Source organism: Mustela erminea, chromosome 10 (genome assembly GCF_009829155.1).
Source record: "Mustela erminea isolate mMusErm1 chromosome 10, mMusErm1.Pri, whole genome shotgun sequence".
Classification (NCBI taxonomy): Eukaryota; Metazoa; Chordata; class Mammalia; order Carnivora; family Mustelidae; genus Mustela; species Mustela erminea.
The window spans coordinates 49134754-49159096 of NC_045623.1; the positions used below are offsets into that span (position 1 = coordinate 49134754).

Below are 24343 nucleotides of genomic sequence, written 5' to 3' on the forward strand. Positions count from 1 at the left end.
AGCTATGGATATTTTATATATGGCTTTTATTATGTTGAGGTATATTCCCCCTAAATCCACTTTATTGAGAGTTTTTCCATGAACAAATGTTATATTTTGTGAAGTGCCTTTTCTGACTCTATTGAGATAAATACTGAATTTTATCTTTTCTTTTGTTAATATGTATCACACTGATTGATTTATGAATACTTAACCATCCTTGCAACCTTGGAATAAGTCCCACTTAATCATGGGAATGATTATTTTAATGTATTGCTGAATGTGGATTGCTAATATTTTGCTGAGGATTTTTGCATATCTGTTCATCAGAAATATTGACCTATACTTTTTGGAGTATCTTTTTTGTTCTTTGGTTTTATTTTTTGGTATCATGATAATGCTGGCTCCTTAAAATAAATTTAGAAGTTTTTCTCCCTCTTCTATCTTTTGGAACACTTAAAAATTTGTTTGTTGAGAATTCAGTTTTGCTACTAGTAATTGGGATATTCAGTTTCTCCATTTCTTCCTGATTGAGTTTTGGAAGATCGTGTTCCTAAGAATTCATCCATTTCTTTTAGGTTGCCCAACTTGTAGGTATATAATTTTTCATAGTATTCTCTTATAGTTTTTTTTTCCTACAGTATCAGTTTTTATTTGTCCTTCATCATTTCTGACTTCATTTATTTGAGTCCACTCTTTTTTTTTTTTTTCGTAAGAGTCTGGGTCAAGTTTTAACAATTTTGTTTATTCTCAAAGAACCAATTCTTTGTTTCATTGATCTCTTTTGGTAGTGTTTTTTTGTTTTGTTTTGTTTTGTTGTCTCTATTTTATTTTTTTATTTAATTTTATTTTTTCATTTTTCCAAGATTCATTGTTTATGCACCACAACCAGTGCTCCATGCAATATATGCCCTTAATACCCACCAGTAGGCTCACCTAACCCTCCACTTCCTTCCCCTCCAAAACCCTGTTTGTTTCTCAGAGTTCAGTCTCTCATGGTTCATCTTCCCCTCTGATTTCCCTCAACTCATTTTTTCTTTCCTTCTCCTAATGTCCTCTCTGTTATTCATTATGCTCCACAAGTAACTGAAGCCATCTGATAATTGATTCTCTCTGTTTGACATATTTCACTCAGCATGATCTCCTCCAGTCCCCTCCATGTTGATACAAAAGTTGGGTATTCACCCTTCTGATAGAGGCATAATACTCCATTGTACATATGGATCATATCTTCTTCATCCATTTGTCTGTTGAAGGGCATCTTGGCTCCTTCCACAGTTTGGTGATGGTGGTCATTGCTGCAATGAACATTGAGGTACAGATGACCCTTCTTCTCACTTCATCTGTATCTTTGGGGTAAAGACCCAGTATTGCAATTGCAGGGTCATAGGGTAGTTCTATTTTTTATTTCTTATATTTTTAATTTCTATTTTTAATTTCTTATTTTTAATTTCTTAAAGAATCTCCACACTGTTTTCCAAAGTGGTTGCACCAACTTTCATTCCCACCAACAGTGTAAGAGGGTTCCCCTTTCTCCACAGCCTTTCCAACACTTGTTTTTGACTGTCCTGTTGATTTTGGCCATTCTAACTGGTGTAAGGTGGTATCTCAATGTGGTTTTGATTTGAATCTCCCTGATGCCTAATTATGATGAATATTTTTTCATGTGTCTATTAGCCATTTGTATGTCTTCATTGGAGAAGTGTCTGTTTATGTCTTCTGTCCATTTTTTGATGTGATTATCTGTTTTTTTGAATGTTGAATTTGAGGAGTTTTTCTCTATTTTATTTCTGCTCTAATTTTTATTATTTACGTCCTTTTACTAACTTTAGGCTTTGATCTTTTTTTGTAGTTTCTTTATGTGTGAGATTAGTTTGCTTATTTGAGATTTTTCTTGTTTCTTCAGGTAGGCATCATCACTGTATACTTTATATATAACATCCTATGCGTACAGCAATCTATAGTAAATTGATGGTCTCTTAAATTTGAACACACTCTAAATGAACTAAATTTTTACTTGCCATTCCACATTTATGTATATAACATATTTTGCATATTTAAAAAATTTTTTTGTGTCTTTTGACTAATTTTTGTGCATATAATTAGTTTTACTACTTTTGTATTTTAATATACATACTAGTTTTATAAGTGATTAATCTACTAACTTTATTACATGTTTGCTTTTACCATGACTTTTTTTTCTCTTCATAGTTTTCTTTTACTTATGGTCTTCTCTTTCCACTTAAAGAATTCCTTTCAACATTTCTTATAAGGATGGTTTAGTGGTGATGAACTTCTTTAACTTTCATTCATCTGGGAAATTCTCTACCTTCAATTCTGAATAATATTTTGCTTTGTTGAGTCTTTTTGGTTATAGAGGTTTTTATTTTTGTTTTTCCTTTTCAGCACTTTGAATTTATCATTGCCACACTCTATGGATAGAACAGTTTCTGCTGAAAAGTCAGTCCTTATGTGGTTTCCCTTAATATAACTCTTTTCTTTTTCTTTCTCTCTTTCTCTCTCTCTCTCTCAATTCCCTTGCTGCTTTTAAGATTCTCTTTTGGTCATTACTTATTGCCATTTTAATTATTATACAACTTGGTGCAGACATCCTTGAGTTCATTTTGTTAGGTGCTTTCTGTGCTTTCTGGACTAGTGTCTTTTTCATTTGTTACTGTATTCTTCAGGTCTGAGTAGTTCTTTTCATGTTTTACATGTGTTTGTTGTCATTATTACTGAGTTCATCTACTCTTTTCTCAAGTATAATGATTATCTTTATGACCATTACTTCAAATTCTGTATCAGACATATTGCTTATGTCTGTTTCATTTTTGTGTCATATGGCTTTATTCTTTAATTTGGATTTGTTTCTCTTACCTCTTATTTTTTTTTTTAACTCTGTGTTTGTTTCTATGTATTTGATAGGGCATCTATGTCTACTGGTCATGGAAAATTTGGCTTCATGTAGAAGAGGTCCTATGTTTCCCTACAGCACAACCCCCCCCCCCCCCCATCATAACTACATGCTCTCCTCTGTGTGTATTACATGTACTTTCCTATTGTGACAAGCTGTAATTGCTAAGGAAACACATTGTGGGGCCGACCTTCTGCCCAACTGACTATAGTGATTCACTTTGCCTGCTGTGCGTGCACTGGGCAAGATTTTCTCTCTGTTTTATTGAGACCCTTTCTGCACCTGTCACAGGGGCTAGTACTCAGCCTTGCTATCTGCAAGTAGTCTCTGCCACAGCTGCAGAGGAACCCAAAGACAGGGCTTATTCCTCGAATAGCCATCTAAGAGGTCCATCTGTAGGAACCTGAGGTTGTGCTGGTATTTGGATTTTCCTCCCTCTTCTCCCCAGGACAATGTCAGTTTGGATTGGTGCTGATCAATGTCAGGGCTGCCTGACAAGTATGGCAGGGTAGGATCTACTCTGGAGGGATGCCTGCAAAAGTGAGTGTTGGGTGGGGTGTGTCTGCAAGGAAATGCTGGGGTGGGCACTTCATGCTTGCAAGGTAAAGAGTGTTATAACTGGCTCCTGGAAGCATCTGGCTCTCTATGCTGGAAGAAGGCAGGAAAAAACTAACACTTTTGTTCTGGCAGATTTCTCTTGCATATCCCTGTCCCTCTGGCAAATGTCCTAAAATTAGTCAGTAAATCTCTTTCAGATATATCACAAGCACTTTCAAACTGCTACTTCTTGCTGTGTCTCAGGCTCTTCTTTAGTGCACTGGATCTTTAAGGGCAGGAATTTTGTTTGTTATCAGTCCCAGAGTCAAGCCCTACTAATATTTAAAGCTCCTAAAGTTATTCCTTACTGATTTTCAAAGCCAAATTTTAGGAGGACTCATCTAACTAGTACAGGTCCTCAGCCTGAGATGCCCAGAATGGGATGTGATACCCTTGCTCCACTGCACTTACAATGTTTCCCATTTGTAGTTAGTTGCACTGGGGTTTGGTTTCTGATTGCTTTTCTGTCCTTCGTACCCTTTTCAGTTTGGCTTTCTCTCTTTGACCAGCTGTGGATGATCTTTTCTGCGCTTCTTTATGTTGTTTCCGGAGCTAGTTCTAATAAATTTAGCTGTTGCCTTTATGTGTCTATCTGTTCAGGATCCACCTACTTCTCCAATTTCCCCCTACAGCCAATTAGTTACTTTCCTGAAAAGCGCTAACCCTTGGCCATAGATGTGTAACTCATTATCTTATTTCAGAAGTGGAAACATCACAATATAAACCTCAAAATAATTAGTGATACTAAGTGTAATGTCTACAACATGAATAGAACTAAAATTTTTATATCAAAATGCAAGTGCTCAATTATGATCTTATTACATATCAATTCATCATTCCAGTGCTATTTACTTCTTGGCGTGGTTGCTTTAACAGATTAATGGGGCTTTCTCATTTTTATTATTTATTACCATCAACAAATTCTCATAAAAATTTCTAATATAGAAGTTAGTGGAAGATATAGTATAAGTGAAGAGAAGAATTGTTATTTTATCACTAAATGAAATGATTATTTTTATTTCTTTTAACAATAATTTGACACAGTTTTTGAACTCAAATTAATAGCTTGTTTAAAAAATGTCCTGGAAGTTAGCACTGGAGATATACTCTTCTGCATTCCAAACATTGAGAAGATCTTAAAATGTATTCCTTAGACAAAGGTGATTTTTACTGAAATGTATAGATAAGACCTGTGAGGGGCACTTGGGTGGCTCAGTCATTAAGTGTCTGTCTTAAGCTCAGGTCATGCATGATCCCAGGGTCCTGGGATCAAGCCCCATGTCCAACTCCATGTTCTGCGGGAAGCCTGCTTCTCCCTTTCCCACTACCCCAGCTCCTGTTCTTTCTCTGGCGTGCGCTCTCTCTCTCTCTCTCTCTGTAAAATAAAATAATTTTTAAAAAGACCCGTGACTCTTGAAATTGTCATAATAGCATAATCATGTTTCATAAGTAGCAATATAAAAACCAAGAAATAATTCCATATTTGACAAAGCTTTTATTTAAAAAAATAGTTATTGGGGCACCTGGATGGCTCATTTAGTTAAGCATCTGCCTTTGGCTCAGGTCACAATTCCAGGATCCTAGGATAGAGCCCTGAATTGGGTCTCTGCTCAGAGGAGAACTTGATTCTCCCTCTCCCTCTACCTGCTGCTCTGCCTGCTTGTGCTCTCTCTCTCTGTGTCAAATAAATAAAATCTTAAAAAAAAAAAAAAACCAGTTATCATCCAATTTAGAACAGACTGAGAAATATCTGTATAAATACTTAATCTTAGTAACTCTTATATAGGAAAAATTCATAAATATGTATTGAGGAGTCTGGTTAAAAAATCATGTGTCTCCTCTGTAGTTTAAATTGCTGTGTGATGTTGGGTAGCTTGCTTCAACTCTGTGTGTTGAATTTTTTAATCTGTTAAATGGGAATAGCAATATAACAGCCACTATGTAAGCAGCACTAATTAAAAAGCATGTTTCAAAGTGTGACATAAATGTTAGTTTTGATAATTTTTGAACATTTGTTCATCTATAAACTTAGAAAATATTTTTGATAGCACAACATGTCTATGACATATGACCCCTCTTATTCTATAATATTTACTTCTTTGCTGTTAATTTGCTCCTAGTTGATTTCTGATTACTTATCCATTAGGTACATATCACATATTTGGGATGTTCTCATTTGCCCCTAAAAAGAAAGAATTAACACTATAGCTAAAATATCACCTGTTTTATGAGGGATACACTAAGCTTCATTTGACCTCTGTGCACTCATATAATTTTATTTGAAAGAGCATGTTATAACTAATTGTTTGTATTATTCTGTGTCTACTGTTGTTTAAGGACAGTGGATGTCTTATCTCCCTCATTATATGCAGAGTCCTGAGGATATAGTGTTAGGAACAAAGATCCACAGGAATCATTATTTGAATTGATGTCTCAAAAATCACGTGCATTAGCTTGAACTATTAGGCAACTGCAATTTGTTCTATTAAATTGGAGGAAAGATGGAAGATCTATTACAACTTGTTTGGATTATCTTATAAGTGTGACTGTCAAATGTAGAAGGGAAGATTATAATAATGAAGATCTCAAAGTTCATCATGGATCAGATATTCCTAATGATAAGCACTCATTAATATCCAACATTAGGAAAGAACCATTATGCAAGAATTAGAGTTCTATTGGGAAGGTTAATAATTTAAGTGACAGAATATGATCCTCTATTTTAATAAGATGTGAGCATTTGCATATGGTGATTCTTCAGCTATAAATTTTGACAACCCCCATCTAATACATAAAACAAAAGTATTTTCTTTTTTGCAACCAAGCTATTACTTTATGTGGTGGGAAAATGTTCACACTTGGTGGGTTATTTTGTATGTGACTCTTAAATAGGACTTGTTCATATTCTTCCTTTTGTGAACAATAGCCACTATTTCTCTTTAGCCCTGGTTGAGACATTTGGGTACATTTTGTAGCAAAAATAATTATAATATGTTTGACTTCCCTTTCGATTTTCACTTTAATTTCCAAGTTAATTACAGATACATCAGGTGATAGCTTTATCACTCAAACATTTCATCTGAGACAATATTTTTCTTGTGTCAGTACTCTGCAGGATCATGTATGTCCCATATTCTATTTAAATATAACACATAGGCTAGTTCTTCCATTGAACCTTTTCTCCTCCCCTCTCATTAAAAAAAAAAAGGCAAAATAGGGGATGAGATTTGTTTTCTGATAAGTATTTAATGATAATTGAAAAATGTTCAGTGTTAAAACAGGTGGTGACAAATTAAGCAAGGAGTATGTTTGCAAAAGCAAGATTGAGAGACTGAGAAACAGAATTGCCTTTATAGCTTATACTCTGGACAAAAGGGGTATATCATGCAGCCCATATTCCAGAATCTTTTTACACCATTTCACAAACCCTACAGCTGCTACTTCTGTTGTGATTATTGTATCACCTCCTGTCATTGCCCACTTGAAAGTGAAGAAATGGCTCTAAGGAAATGAACAAACTGACACTTGTGATTTACTTTGCTTTTGTTCTTTGGCTGAAATAACACAAAACACACATCTCCTTCTTTCCCTTCAGAAATGTACCTCTCCTAGATCTCTAATTATGTGAGAGTGTGATTTGGTCCAGAAGCTTTAACATGCACTGTATGTTGAAAAGCAAGCACAGTCCATATTCAATTTGACTTCTTCATAAATTTTTAAATATTAAAATGATTAGGTCAGATTTAGGACCAATTTCCTGAGAAAGTTCATGATTAAAAGGTTCAATCAGTCCCTGACCATGAAACTATCAAGCAGTCAACACACCTTTAGAATTTTATGAAGGAGGAGGAAAGAGGTTACTGATCTCTGCTTTCTATATTGCCAAACTGATGTGTACATGGAGTTTAAGTAATATAATACATATTCATGCTGACAGCTAATTTTCAGGCTAATGCAATTCAAAACAGAAAAGATAATGAACCCTAAAAAAACAGAGTTTGTAAATGGAAATGCTGACAGACTCTTAACTCTAATAGCTGTGCTATTGGGCACCACAAAAATAACAAAGCTAATTTTAATGAAGATTTGAAAGTAGATGAGGCATTTATCTTCGGTAATTATGGTGCTTCTGTAGGACTAATATCTAAATGGAATTTAAACCATTTAAATGACCCAAGGGAGGGGACAATTGTAGGAATAATTCTTGCTCAGTGTGACTCCATATAGGTTATATGTATGGTTATATTTCAAGAGCATTTTTTTCTCCATGTGGAACCAGATACATTCCAATTATAAATATATTATTTTTTTCCAACTATGATATGAGAAAATCTGCTTCCAAAGCAAATCTAGTATCATTTTCTTAAATGATACTTTTTAGAATTAATTCATTTAGAAAACTGTTAATATCATCCCATTATCAACAATTTCAAGCCTTGTTATCCACCTGTTTAGCCCCTTTCTATTTTTTATTAACCTTAGCATCTTTGTTGATGCCCTTGTCAGACCTGCTTTCTGACAGACTTGTTCCCTCTGACTTTGGGGGTCAGTTATATTCATGCTAAAATAACTATTTATGCTAAAAATAACTATTAAGAACCGTTCATATGCTAGGCAATATATTTAATCCTCCAGAGAATATATGTAACATATTCAAATACAAATACAGTTCTTCTATAGGAAACTGCAACCTAATCACAGAGATGGAATCCTGTGATACTAGGGAAAAGTATCCCTAGTGAACACTCTAGATACAGTTTTAAGCTATTGGCTTCACATGCATTATTCCCTACTATCTTCCCCAAACTCCTCAAAAATAAGTATTAGGTTTACTTCTCGAAGACCCTTTATTCTGCTGAACATTTGGTCATTTTTCTTTTTCATTAATGAAACCATTTGCTATTTTCTTAAATATATGTGAAATAAATGAAGCATAGTGGATGGACAAATGCTGAAATTATGAAATGGCTAAGAAAACTGGGCTTTATTTTTTACATTTTAAAATAAAAATTGTTATTTTTGGACAAGTTCAGATTTGTAGAAAAATTGTAAAGATAGTATGGAGAGTTCCCATATACCCTACATCTAATTTCCCTTATTATCAATATCCTATATTAATATGTTACATTTATGACAACAAATAAATAATACAGAAACACCATTACTAATCAAAGTTTATATTCAGGTTTTGGTTTTTACCAAATGTCCCTTTTTGTTTAGGAATCCCATTACAGGTATGCCACTACATTTTCTTGAGTCTTTAGGCTCTTCTTGGCTGTGGCAGCTCATTGGGCTTTCCTTGTTTTTGATGGACTTGACAGCTAAGGAGTACTATTCAGATAATATGTACACTGATTTTTCTAGTGTTCTTCATAATTAGATTAAGGTTATGGGTTTTGTGGGAGACACCGAGGAGGTAAAATATGATTTAATCATACCACATAGAAGATACATACTATAATTATAGCATATTACTGTTGATGTTGACCTTGGTCATCAGACTCAAGTATTTTTTATCAAGTTTCTCCATTGTAAATTTCCCTTTATCCCTCTGTTTCATATTGTACCATTTGAAAGAAAGTCTCTATGCACAGGTCACACTTAAGGAGGGGGAGTTATGCTCTACCTTCTTGAAAGGAGAGTATATAAACTCTTTGGAATTCTTCTACATAGAAGAAGAATTCTTCTCCCTGGTTATTTGTTTATTCAATCACATGTTTATATCAGTATGGATTCAGGAATATGTATTGTATACTTTAGGGTAGAATCCAATTCTACTTTATTTTGTTGCTCAAAGTGATCCAACTTGAGCCATTGGGAGTAATTTCAGTTGGTTCTGGAGTCTTTTCAGTAAACTATTATCGATGTAGTGTGTTGTTTTATTGTTTTTACTTTGTTTTGTTCGAACAGACCCTTATTTTCTGGCACTTACAAGATGTTCTAGGCTTATATTTCCTGTGACTTCTTAGAACTATCCTTTTCTTCAAGAAGACTTGTTTTTAGAAACCAACATCTAGTTGCTAGGTATGTTTCTTGCTATATTCTTGTTCTTCATAAGTTCACTTTCCACCAAACTGCATTTTGCATACCCTGAGCATAACGTATGAGGGATGAGAGATATTCTGTTCTGACTGAGTTCCTCTGAAGAATGAGAGTCTACTCTTTTGTCTTTCGAAATTATAGCTGAGACTACCATTCTATTTTGCTTGCTATCCTTGATGTGGTTTTTACACTATTATATGAGATTACATTTTGTATACCTGTTTTACACATGAGGAAAAAAGAGCTCAATGTTCTCAAATGATACATGTTTTCAAAGTTTATGTGTGTGTGTGTGTGTGTATACACACATTGATTAGACATGAATTTGAAATTATATGTTACTATCCCATAATGTTAAAAGCTTGCCATAAATTACCTCTGTGCTTGTCATTGAAGCCTTGGTGCTTCAACTGCAACAACTATTGATCTAAGAAATAGGTCTTATTTCTTAGGTCTTATAGGTCTTATATATCTATATATATAAGGTATATAGTCTGCCTTGGTTTCTGATCTTAGTCACAGGGTCAGTGAATGCATTTCAGAGGAATGAGTTTACATTCCTAAGAGACAAGTAAGAGTCTAAATTTCTTTCTTTTGTTGAAAGCATTGAAAGGCTAAGCTTGTTTAATAAAGATAATTTGGTAGAATGCATTTGATACATCAAGTAGTTATTAAGTACAGTGTGCCAGCAATGCATTAAGAAGTGGTGATTAAGGACTTCAGTATTTTTGGCACATCTAAAGGGATTTATCCATAAAAAGGAAGAAAAACATTTAAGCAAATAAATAAAGGAAAAGAAATAGAGATTTAACTGTGTAGAACTGAATGATACTTCTCAGACTTCTGTGTGTCTAATTTCATTGGAGAATTCCATTAAAACACATATTTTGATTCAGTAAATCCGGGGTGGCAACAATGTTTCTGTATTCCATAAAAATGTGTCCTGCCACTATATTCAGAAATAATGTTGTCAAGAAGAGTAAGGCACAAAGGAATGAATAATTTTATAAGGAGAAAAGTCAGAAAGAGTGCATAAGTAAAAAAGTACAGATTAGAGATAAAATGAGTAGTTTAAAGAAAAAGGGGATCAGTATTTGGTAAATAAAACATTTAAAAGTAAAATATTAATTATAAAAATGGTCCGCATTTCATTTTGTGACACAAGGCTAGGGAATATGTATTTTCATTATATCCCCTATTAAATCTGATTTTATGGCTATATTTCTCTTAATTTATAGCCAGATTTTTTTAAACACAAAAATTCCTTAGAATTGAAATGTCGAGTATTTTTTCCCCATGACTTCACAAAGGGGTATAGTGTGTGTGTGTGTGTGTGTGTGTGTGTGTGTGTGTGTGTGCGTGTCTTGGGCTATAGAAATTTCAGAATGTGTTCCTCTTCTGAGTTAAGTTATGCCTCAGTTCCTCAAGTTTATTTGATTGTATGTACATGAGTAGAGATTTGAAAGATCAAATTACTTTTTGATGACAGATACACTATCTTTCTACAGCATGATAATATGTACTCTTAATTATATTTTTAATTTCCTGAATTCTAGAAATAGTTTCCTGACTTATTTCCACAGCTTCATTAATTAAAAATGTACAAGAATTGGGCAAGAGGTTTTTTCTTTCTTTTTTTTTTTTTTAAAGGAGAGAAATGTTCTAGTTCTTGGCAGCTAGATTCTATTAACCTTTTATCTTTTAACTGTTCTTCAATGTGTGTTCTATAAAACAAGTTGAATATTCCTTTTGAGATGAATTATTCAGTCAAAACAGTTCTGTTACCATATTCTGTAATAAAACAGCAAGCTATTGATTTGGCATTGCAAGTGAACTATTTTATTTCTTTTTCACATTGTCATTTATCTTATTCTATTTGTATCTATACATAGATCTTGTAAGCCAATAACCATTTTATTCACTTGAGCTAGAATTCAGTTGAAATGTATTAACTCAGAAAATTGAAAAGAAATATATCAGATAGGTTTAAATACATTAGAATTCCATAACATACAAATGAAGTGTCTCTAGGAGAGACTCCAGTTCTTCCAGCTGTGATAGAAGATGATCAAGATACCTACAAACATATATTTTTTAAAAAAACCTAATTTAATTAAGTGAAAACTCATGCAGCACTCTGCTGGAAGAGTATCATCAAATCAAAAGAATGAGGAGCTGGATAAAGGTGCCTTCATTGTTCAATCAGCTATACATACCTATTGATACTTAAAAGGAGATTGGCACTGATTCTCACTGCATGTAAATCTTTATAAAATTCATCCAGCTAAAAATCTATCCAATTTTTTAAAAGCCCTTAAAATAACCCTGAAAAAAAAAACCATAATGAATGCATTTCGTAATATGGCTTCATGATAGCTATTCACATTTATTAGAATTACACAAAAGAGTATCTTTTGTAATGCTGAAGTTTACATAATACTTAAAGTATGAGATCCCAGACTCTAGAATCATAATTTATCAGCTAAAAATAAACTCCACCAATATCATCAGACAAGGTACATGATTTACTTTTGCATTACTTTCATCCTCATTAAATTAGAGAAATGAATACCTACTTCATAGGGCTATCTTATAGAATAATTGCATGAGATAGTATATACTGAGTTGTTAATACAGTACCTGGAATATAGAATTATTATTGGTTTTATACATTACTAGATGCATTAGCTCAATTTTTGAGCTAAATATCATCTCCTGATACTTTAGTTCTTTTTTTTTTAAGTTTATATTTAAGTTTCAGTTAACACACAATGCAATATTAGTTTCAGGTATACAAAATAGTGATTCAACACTTCCATACAACACCTGGTGCTCATCAAAAGTGCAATCCTAATTCTCATAACTACTATTTTACCCATTCCCCACACCCACCTCCCCTTGTAACCATCAGTTCTCTATAGGTAAGAATCTGTTTCTTGGTTCATCTTTCTTTGTTTTTTCCCCATTGCTCATTTGTTTTGTTTCTTAAATTACACATATGAGTGAAATCATATGGTATTTGTCTTTTTCTGACTGACTTATTTAGCAAAATACTATCTAGCTCCAACCATATCATTGCAAATGACAACAGTTCATTATTTTTATGGCTGAGTAATATTCCATTGTGTGAATATGTGCATGTGTGTGTGTGTAGATGTGTTTATGTCACATCTTCTTTATTCATTTTTCAGTCAATGGATACTCAGACTAGTTCTGTCCTAAAGCTGTTTCAGGGGGAATGAAATGTGGCTTCCAGTATCTCAGAACATATTACATTTTCCATGTTGAATACTTCATACCAGGAAGAATAGAATCTAAAATTTCCTCTCACCTCTTGGAAAACCCTCTTTTGCCCCTCCTTCCCATACTTCTCCATTCTTGTTTCTATTGTTACACAAACAGGTTTTTTTTTTTTTTTGGTCACTCTATATTAGTTATTATTTCTGAGTATTTTAAATGGTATGAATTGGCATAAGTTTCTGAAATTTATGTAAATGGAAGCATACAGTGAATACTTTGCTTTTCTGACTTCTTTTACTTGGCATAACTATTTTGAGTTTCCTCCAGGTTTTAGCACATATTAATAATATATTCTATTTTGATGGACTTTTGGATTGATTTCAGTTTGGGGCTATTATTGGAGAGTTGGTACGTACATTGATACTCAAGTATTTGTAAGGACCTACTTTTCATTTCTTTTGGGAAAATACCTAGAAGTAGATGGCTGGATCATATTGTACATGTTTAAATTTTTAATAAATTGCCAGATTGTTTCCCAAAATATTAGGTTGATGAAATTATCAATTAGTTCTACTTTCCTGAAAGTGTATGCCAAGAATGAATAGTGAAATTTGTTTCCAAAAAACAAGAGAAGTAACAGCACAAGGAGTGAAATCCTAGGATTGAAATCCTAGGATTAAAATCCTAGGATGGCACTGGGCAACAGACCTAGGGAATAATCTATTAATATGGTGTAAGAGAATGAAAGACCCTAAAATAGAGTTATGTGGAAAATATTTTTATATGGGAGAAGTTACATACATATATCTGTGTATGTATGTGTGTATTGTGTGTGTGTGTGTGTGGGTGTGTGTGTGTATAGCAATTATAAACCCAGGTAAATAAGTGGTAAAAGAAAAAAAATAACGTTACTACCTCTACAGTGAACGGTGTTTGCATATCATGATATAAAGCAATATTTACTGTATTAAATTTCATAGATGATATACAGAAAACACATTAAATTTAAATTAAAAATTATGGTTTAGGAAAAATTTAATAGTCTTCACAGTGCAGAAAATGAAAGTGTGGTTGAACAGAGATTGGGAGGGGAGTTTAGATAGGTGAGCTGAAGGGAAGGTCATCTTACAAAGTAGGAAAGGTAAGAAATATTGACTATGGTTGTTAAAACAGTTAAAAAAAAAAACCAATGTCTCTCTACCTCTTACAAAGCTACAAAGACTAGCAATAGCAGAAATGATATTTGAAAGACTTGATTAGGGGTGATATATCTTTCTACATAATTTGTTTACATTCCTTATTAAGTAGAACCTCATATAAAGATTAAGTGCTATTTCTTTTTTTTTTTTTTAAAGATTTTATTTATTTATTTGACAGAGAGAAATCACAAGTAGATGGAGAGGCAGGCAGAGAGAGAGAGAGAGGGAAGCAGGCTCCCTGCTGAGCAGAGAGCCCGATGTGGGACTCGATCCCAGGACCCTGAGATCATGACCTGAGCCGAAGGCAGCGGCTTAACCCACTGAGCCACCCAGGCGCCCAAGTGCTATTTCTTTAGTGGGGTGTGCAATCTCATAACAGCAGAGATAGAGAAAAATGGCTGTGGAGTTCTAAAACAGAAAGTTATGTAATACTTTGCTTCCTACTTTGTTTTACAATGATCAGAGAAATAAGAGCATTTGCTTAGGAAGTAAAATTTCTTGGTCTTGGAGGAATTCTCTGTGCTTACTGATACTAGAAACCATACTTTGGAACAGTCTATCCAAGCTGTAAAGGGAGAGGATGTTTATCCTCCCTTAACTGTCTCTCCAATTTTCCCCTAGGCAAGTTAACTTCTGTGAGTGCAGGTTTACTCACCTGGTCCCATTAGTAGCTGCTCCATAAGTCAGACCCTAAAGTACTTGGTATGGGATTCTTCTGATAGCAGATGTTGTGAAGGACTCAGAGCTGGGACTTTTGACCAGTTACATTCATGTGACAAAATTCCACAGGCCCTTACAAAGTAGGTTGGTAATGATATTAGTGATTGGGGAGTAAGCAGCTAATGATCTAGAAGGAAGGTGAAAATCAAGAGAATCTCTGTAGTCAACCTATGGAGATCTAGCAGAAATAGTAAGGATAGTGTTTATCCAGACACCCTGTTTCCTACAGTGACTCTCTTTGGACACACTCAGATGGAGGTCAGGGATTGAGAAAACCCATTTATACAGTCCTGTGGCATAAATCTGCCCACAGAGTGGTAGGCATGGAGAGCCTCTTGGGGCACAGAGCAAGGATGAGGAAAGAAAGGAGAAATGTGGACAGTACATCTGATGAGGCAAAGGAAAACATTTAGTGTAGTCCTCCCCTGTTTACTCACTGTTTCTCTTTGATTCTTACACTCCGTTCATTTATCATGAGGATGTTTGAAAAGGTGCTGTTGTTAACTCTGAGAGCCTCAGAAATTGTCATTGTTTGTTCTTCCTCCAACCTTCTTTTCATAACAAACAATATATACTGAATATGCTTCACCTACAAAGTGAAGTACCTTCACTATCTTGACCTTTCATTTTTAACCAAGCATAAACAAGGTCAAAATGCATTTGCTTAATGTATACAAAATAATTTTAAGGAAAAAAATGACAATATATTACCCTAGAGTAGAGAATTCTGCAACTTAAAAGAGAAAAGTGGGTTTTTTGTTTTGTTTTGTTTTGTTTTTTCCCCCCATAGATTATAGCCTCGACTGGGGGGAAATCATGGACTATGGAAGGACCATGCTCCAATTGAAATGGCACTCCAAAATTTGTAACTGATTTCTCTATATATTTAATTATAATGCTTTAATAAGCTTAATAGCTAATTTTTAGATTCCATTGGTAATGAAATATAACTTCAATTAATGCATTATATTAATGACACACTCACATAGTGTAAATGTCATGGAATTCATAGACAGATGGTTTAAATTCTGAACTAGTTGTATGACTTGGGACAAGAAATTGATCTTTCTGAATCTTATCTTCTTCTGCAATGGGTAATATCTACCTCACACAGCTGTAGGCTGATCATCTTTCTGTAGCCACTACTCTAAGAAATGAAAATACAAATCTTAAGAGCGAACACATCATTCAAATACAATATGGTAACGGTGATATCATTCAATATAGAGAGTAGTATGTATAAAATAAAAACCAAAGAGGATGACATGGATATTTGGAGGACTGATATTCATACTTGCACATAAGATGTTAAAAAATTATGAGAATATGAGATATAAATATTTAATTTAGACAGTAATGTAATTTGTGCACAGCTACTTTTATCTTATGTGAACATGTAGCATAATACAACCCCTGACAAATTTATTTTCTTCATTAGATCTCATGCTATTAAAACAGTTCTGAACTCTGTTTTGTGCATAGTTCATTATAATAACTTCATGGAATAATTTTTTTTTAATAAGAAAAAAGCTGTAGGAAAAACAAAGATACATGAGAGAACTATTGACCTGGATCAGAAATTAGTTTTAAAATATGTGTGGCATGGGCAAAGATTTCACATAAACTTGACTTTGGGTTTCTACAGTGAATTCTATTACAAAAAATAAATATGTGAACTGTATGATTTTAATAATATTTACTTGCTCCTAGGTTATGGCATCTATCTCCTCTTTAAGATTTAAATTCAGATCAAATGCAACATACATACTTCTTAATCAGATGGTAATACCGGAAAAAGTCAAACACATAAATAAAAAAACAGCAAGAGGATACTTCATTTGTAGTTAGAGAGACTGCTCATTGATTTAAGGAACAAGCTTGCTTTTCATTATTAAGTGGTGAATTTTAAGTCCTGGTGTGGAGCAGCCAAGAACTTTTTAAAAGCAGTATCTTTTGTAACTGAAAAGAGAACAAAGGAAACAGGACAAAATTTTGATGTAGCTGAGAGAAGCTTACATTGGAAATAGCAGGAGCAGCAGTAACAACAATATTAAAGCAAAAATCAGATGGTAAATATTTTTATCTATTTATTTATTTATTTATTTATTTATGATTTAAAGTCAAATAGCCAACATATAGCACATCATTAGTTTCAGATGTAAGTTCAATCATTAAAAAGAAACAAAGTCCTATTTTCAAGGCATCTAAGAAAGAGCTAAACTTAATGGTAACTTTTACATTAAATTGTTTTATTTATCACAGAAAATGAAAAAGGCAAACCATAAATTAAGAGAAAATATTGACAATGCATATATCTCGCTAAGAACTTGTATCTAGAATATATAACTCCATTAAAATAAATAAATAAATATGTGCAAAAGATTAAAGACAGTTTAAAAAAGGATAGGCATGACAAATAAGCACATGGAAAAGTGATGAAGTCCATTTAACTATCAAGGAACTACTAACTAAAATCACAATAATACCACTACAGACTCACAGTAATGGATAAATATAAAGATTGATTATATCAATTGTTGGCAAGGTTGTAGAGCAATAGGCTTGCATACATCACTGGTCTTAGTTAAAAAGGTCAAATGGTAAATGTACTTTACAAGCCTGATAATTTCTTATGACCTTAAAAATGGATTAACCTATGACTCAGCAATTCTTTGAATAGTTGTCTACTGAAGAGAGAGAAAAAAAAAATCTGCAAAATGACTTGTACTCTATTGCTTATAGCACTGTTATTAATAATGAACAAAAACAAATTACAGGCAATGTCTTTAACAGAAGAGTAGATAAATTGGGGCATATTTATACAACTGTGTATTTATTAATCAGAAAAAAGTAAACTACTAACTATAACACTGATTAAGTAAATGCTGAGTTTTTCAAATGTTTTGTCACCTAACAAAATGTTTATATTATTTTTTTCTCTTTGATATTCTAATATAATATGTCAACATAGGAAATGGTTTTTATAAGTTAAAAATGATCCTATGCTGACCATTTCATATCTTTACTTTCCTGAAATTAACCTCATATGTTAAAGTTTTATTTTCCTTTTAATACTTTGGAAGTTTCCTTAGTGTAGTTTAGTAGTCTATGAAGGCCCTGTTTACTAAAAGTTTTAAAATAGCTCACCTGTAAGAGTGCCTAGGTTTACTGCTAGTTGTGTGTTAGTATTTCTTATTTTTTACATGGTTTCTTTATTCTGCAGATTTCATTAATACATTTTCTTACAACAACATTCATTTTATCCAGACCTTTACATTTAATAATCACACAAAGAAAAAAATCTCAAATTTCTAATGTGTTTATTATCTCATATATCTTCTATTTAAAAGTATGCTTTATTTTCAATAATAGCCATACTCTGGAAAGAGCCCAATTGTAGATGGACTATTAATGGATAAAGACAATATGGTACACACACACACACACACACACACACACACTCAAAAACTGGAATATTACTCAGCTATCAAAAAAGAGAAATCTTATCATTTGCAAGGATGGAATGGAGCTAGAGTATATTACGTGAAGCAAAATACGTCAGAAAAAGAAATGCTTTATGATATCACTCATATATCGAATTTAAGGAATAAAACAGATGATACAAGGGAAGGGAATAAAAGACAAAGAGAGAGAAGCAAACTAAGAGACTCTTTTAGATTGAGAATAAATTGAGGGTTGATGGAGGGAGGTGGGTGAAGGATAAGGAGGACAGTTGTGATTGAGCACTGGGTGTTATATGTAAGTGATGAATCACTGAATTCTAGTCCTGAAACCAATATTACAGTATATGTTAACTAATTAGAATTTAAATAAAATTTTGAAAAATTATAAAAATAGTGCTTTATTTCACTTAGTAGGAATAAATTTCAGATGATCCAGTCTCTTTTTGTTGCTAACTACTTAGTCACTTTACAGTCCTACTTCTTTCCTCCCATATTCTCTCTAAATTAGCTTTCTTATTATAAGAAACTCATGTATTAAAATGTTGCTCTACTCCAAGCCTGGAACATGTAGTAAGAGACCATCTAGTACTTGCTAAATGAATTTGATTCTTGTTTGACCTCCTTGTTAGGCTGGGTTTTTCAAGCCATAGGTTGTCTTTTTCTTTCTTATACCCCTAGTCATTATCACAGAATCTGTGAAATGGTGGATATTAAATTAATTTTTATTGAATAAATGCCACAACATAACTTACCTGGTAAAATTAATTTCAAATTAGCAGTATAAAAGAATGAACAGAAAAGTCTATTTATTTGAAACCTTATTCTAGAGGAGGCCTTATGCTATGCAATGTCTTTCTTGCATTTTTCAATAGAATTCATTCTTCCTGTTTATGAGATTGCATATATCACATTTGCTTACAATTATGTATTAAATTTATCTTCCTTATTAGATTTCAGATCATCTGGGACAAGAATTACGTGTTTTTAATCTTTGTATAGAAGTATAACATCTTTCAAGAAAGGGAGGTTAAAAGAAAAATGATTCATAAACAGGTGCCTCTTGAAGTTTTCTTAATTCTTTGAAGGAAAGGTATACTTTTCATTAAAGAAAATGGTTTCCTAAGGGATGCAGAAAACTATGTAATCATATTATCTTAATGGTAGAGGAAACTGAAATTAGCTAGCTAGAATGACTAGATTTAACCTATACTTCTCACGAGATTGAGGACTTCTTATATGTGTTATTTCATTTCTCTGTGTTTCAGGATCTCAGTTGTTTTCTTAACATTAGATAGTTGTATTTCAAGGGGCATTACTATTTTCTGGGAACAGCTCTTTCTTGGACTCTATAACCTCTATGAAAACATGGATTTTATTTTGTTCATCATCATATTGCTTGTATTTAGTAAATTCTTGATGGGTAGATGAATGAATTAACAAATAGCGTATCACCTTGAGCAACTTGTGTTTTCATTTTATTGTAATTTGTTAACTTCTGTAAATCATTTTCTTACTTGTGGTTCATTCTTTAACACTTTATATTTTAACCATTAATTAATTCTTTTAACCCCGTATCAACAAAACTACTTTCTAAATCATATAATCACATCATCTAATTAAGGTTGTGTGAATATTCATATATTATCATCTGCCAAGGAAGAATACATTTAACTTTGTAATATATATTTTTCTAAAGTAATTTCTTCTATATAATCTTACTTAACCTTTAAAATATTATAAGCTAAATATTGTATCCATTATATATGAAGATAGAGTCAGATAGGCTAATTTCCTAGAAAGAATTTCTATGCTGGTTGTTTAAGCTTGTTAAAATGGAAGGATTTCTTGTGAAGTGTAAGAGATAAATCTGAGAGATGTGAGTAGTGACAAAAAAAGTAAGGGAATGGTTAATGGAGCTCAGACTCAATGAAAATATTCAATTGAGGGTAAATGTCAAATTGAAGATGGATTTAACATAGCAATAATTGAATTTCTCATTCTGCTTGTCAAGTGCTCAGAGTTTCTCCCAGAGGATGCAGAATCAGTCAAGAAGCTAATCCAAATCAAAAGAAGTCAAATTAAGTGGAAAGATACATAAACAATTTGGATCATGGTCTTAATAATGGATTTCAAAACAAGACATTTCGTACTTCACACTCACATTTTTAAGATTTTTATTTGGGCAGATGAACTAAACTCTCTGCTATTTATCCCAAACTTTAAATATTCTTATAGGTTAGTGATAAGTTCATGTGCCTATTGATGTGTGTTAATAATTCTACAGTAATTGTTTGGAGTCAAATAGTCTTGGTGTTGGCAGAATTGGGGGCATCTAAGATTTATCAAGACTCTTACAATATGATGCTTTTTAGTCCTCATTAGAAAGAGTATGGGTGTAAATGGGACTGAGACTTTGGTGGATCAGTCAACTTTTCTCTGTTTTATCCTATTACTACATGATCCTAAAATTATCTAGAAAAATATATGATACACATTAGAAAAATAATAAGTATATTTAAATTAAGTTTAACCCAATTGGTGACCTTATATATATTCAACCCACTCTATAACAGGATCATAAAAAACATAGTTGTGCTATCAAATAAATTTAAAGTCCTTGTCATATATATGGCCAAGGTACACATAATATCATCATCTAAAGGGAAGTATATTTTTTAAAATTTTATAACCATTTTTCAGTCAACCACAATTATAAGAATAAAGAGTTTGGAAACTAGATCTAGCCTTAAGCTCAGGTTTATTAATTTTCTTATAAAAAATCAATATACCTAAAATATAAATCACAGAGAGAAATATAAATATAAATATATTTAATATAAACTTATTTATATTTATAAATCTATAGAGAGAAATATAAATCTATAGAGAAAAAAGTGATAATCTACTAAGCATGTGACACAAATTTAGAATACATTTTAGAATTATTCTGGTCCTATAGTAATTTTATTTATGAGATATTTCCTACTACAAATCCAATAACAGGTGTTAAGCCATTCAAAGGGAATGTTTATGGAAGGGAAGACCTTACAAATAAGGCTCAAGGCACACATCTCAGAATATGAATCTACTGTATTACTATAAGAGCAGATGTTGAGGTTAAGACCTGAAAACCCAGAGAACAATGTTTTCAAATTCACAAAGTTTTACTATCTCAATGTTACAAAGAAATCAGAGTTCTTTTCCTTTAAATTTCAAAGTTTTATCTTATACTCTGGTGTATTATGAGAATTTTAAGATCCAACCATAGTATTTACCTTTTATGTCAATGATATAGTCCTGAAGCTAACATTAAATTATGCTGTAAAATTACCAGAAAATTATTAAACTATTTGAATTCAATCCATATCTAAGCATGATAAAAAGAAAAGGGTTTAGAGTTTGACCAAAAAAAGATTTTAGTGTGAAGCCCGAACTTGGGTTCTCTCACATGGGTACATGAGCATTCCATCACATTTGCTCCCTCTCTAGAAAGAGAGTGAGAGTGAGACTCTCCCTCTCTCTCTCTATATATAAGATATAGATATTATATATATAATAAAATTTGAAATATCTTTTTCAAGTTTTTTTTTCAGTGCTCCAAAATCCATTGTTTGTGCACCATATCCAGTGCTCCATACAATACGTGCCCTCCATAATACCCACCACCAGGCTCACCCAACCACTAACCCCCATGCCCTCCAAAACCCAAGTTTGTTTCTCAGAGTCCGCAGTCTTTCATGGTTTGTCTCCCCATCCAAATTCACCCAACTCACTTCCCTTCTCCATCTCTCAATATCTTCCATGTTATTCCTTATGCTCCACAAGTAAGTGAAACCATATGATAATTGACTCTCTCTGCTTGACTTATTTCACTCAGCATAACCTCTTCCAGTTTCCTCCATATTGATATAAAAGTTGGGTATTCATCCTTTCTGATGGAAGCATAATACTTTATTGTATATATGGACCATATCTTCTTTATTCATTTGTCTATTGAAGGACACCTTGGTTCTTTCCACAGTTTGATGACTGTGGCCATTGCTGCTATGAACATTGGGGTACAGGTGACCCTTCTCACTACATCTGTATCTTTGGGGTAAATACCCAGCAGTGCAATTGCAGGGTCATAAGGTAGCTCTATTTTTAATTTCTTAAAGAATCTCCACACTGTTTTCCAAAGCGGCTGCACCAACTTGCATTCCCACCAACAGTGGAAGAGGGTTCCCCTTTCTCCACATCCTCTCCACCACACGTTGTTTACTGTCTTGTTGATTTTAGCCATTCTAACTGGTGTAAGGTGGTATCTCAGTGTGGTTTTGATTTGAATCTCCCTGATGACTGGTGATGATGAACATTTTTTCATGTGTCTGTTAGCCATTTGTATGTCTTCACTGGAGAAATGTCTGTTCATGTCTTCTGCCCATTTTTTGATGTGATTATCAGTTTTGTGTGTGTTGAGTTTGAGGAGTTCTTTACAGATCTTGGATATCAGCCCTTTGTCTGTAGTGTCATTTGAGAATATCTTCTCCCATTCCTTGGTTTGCCTCTTTGTTTTGTTGACTGTTTCCTTTACTGTGCAGAAGCTTCTGATCTTGATGAGGTCCCAAAAGTTCATTTTTGCTTTTGTTTCCTTTGCCTTTGAAGACATATTTTGAAAGAAGCTGCTGTGGCTGATGTCGAAGAGGCTACTGCCTATGTTCTCCTCTAGGATTTTGATAGATTCCTGCCTCACAGTGAGATCTTTTATCAATTTTGAGTTTATCTTTGTGTATGGTGTAAGAGAATGTTTGAGTTTCACTCTTATACACGTGGCTGTCAAATTTTCCCAGCACCATTTATTGAAGAGACTGTCTTTTTTCCACTGTATGTTCTTTCCTGCTTTGTTGAATATTATTTAACCATAGAGTTAGGGGTCCGTATCTGGGCTCTCTACTCTGTTCCACTGGTCGATGTGTCTGCTGTTGTGACAGTACCATGCTGTCTTGGTTATTACAACTTTGTAGTCAATCTTGAAATCAGGCAATGTGAAGCCCCCAGTTTTGTTTTTCTTTTTCAATATTTCCACAGCAATTCAGGATCTCTTCTTGTTCCATACAAATTTTAGGATTGTATGTTCCAGCTCTTTGAAAACTGCCAGTGGAATTTTGATCAGGATGGCATTGAAAATATAGATTGCTCTAGGCAATATAGACATTTTGGCAATGTTTATTCTTCTGATCCTTTAGCATGAGATGCTTTTCCATCTTTTTGTGTCTTCTTCGGTTTCTTTCATGAGTTTTCTGTAGTTCCTCAAGTACAGATATTTTACCTTTTTGGTTAGGTTTATTCCCAGGTATCTTCTGGTTCTTGGTGATACAGTAAATGGTATCAATTCTCTAATTTCCCTTTCTGTATTTTCATTGTTAGTGTATAAGAAAGCAACTGATTTCTGTACATTTATTTTGTATCCTTCCACATTACTGAATTGCTGTATGCGTTTTAGTATTTTGGGGGTGGGGTCTCTTGGGTTTTCCATATAAAGTATCATGTCATCTGTAAAGAAAGAGAGTTTGACTTCTTCATTGTCAATTTGAATACATTTTATTTCTTTTTGTTGTCTGATTACTGTTGCTAGGACCTCTAGTACTATGTTGAACAATAGTGGCAAGAGTGGACATCCTTGTCATGTTCCTGATCTCAAAGGGAAGGCTGTTAGCTTTTTCCCATTGAGGATGATATTTGCTGTGGGTTTTTCATAGATAGATTTTATGACATTGAGGAATGTTCCCTCTGTCCCTATACTTTGAATCTTTTTAATCAGTAACAGAATCTGTATCTTGTCAAATGCTTTTTCTGCATCAATTGAGAGAATGATGTGTTGCTTCTCTCTTCTCTTATATCTTATATATCTTATATCATATATATATATATATATATATATATATATATATATAGGAGCCTTGAGCACAGTCCTTCAGTTCTAAACTTCTCAATTTAATTTTCTTTAACATTGAGCTAATAATAATAATATCACAATGTTCTAATTTTAGAGAAAACTATATAGAAAAAAGCATTGACTGCATGATATAGCATTCAACATTCATTAATTTATATCTTTAGCAAAGAGGTCAAGGAGTGTCTGTTTGAAGGGAGGGAAGACTTCTCAGCATATTTCAACAGAGACATTAAGGATTTGAAGGAGTGAGATA

At 33.2% G+C, this 24343-nt stretch overlaps 1 long non-coding RNA gene across 1 annotated transcript; it reads right to left on the reverse strand.

Moving 5' to 3' along the window:
- Positions 1-161: 161 nt before the first annotated feature.
- LOC116567908 lies at positions 162-23031 on the reverse strand. Its single transcript, XR_004276421.1, has 4 exons — positions 23018-23031; positions 22964-22967; positions 22160-22166; positions 162-222 (listed from the first exon to the last, which is right to left on the reverse strand). It is a non-coding gene; the product is annotated as an uncharacterized LOC116567908 (long non-coding RNA).
- Positions 23032-24343: the final 1312 nt, after the last annotated feature.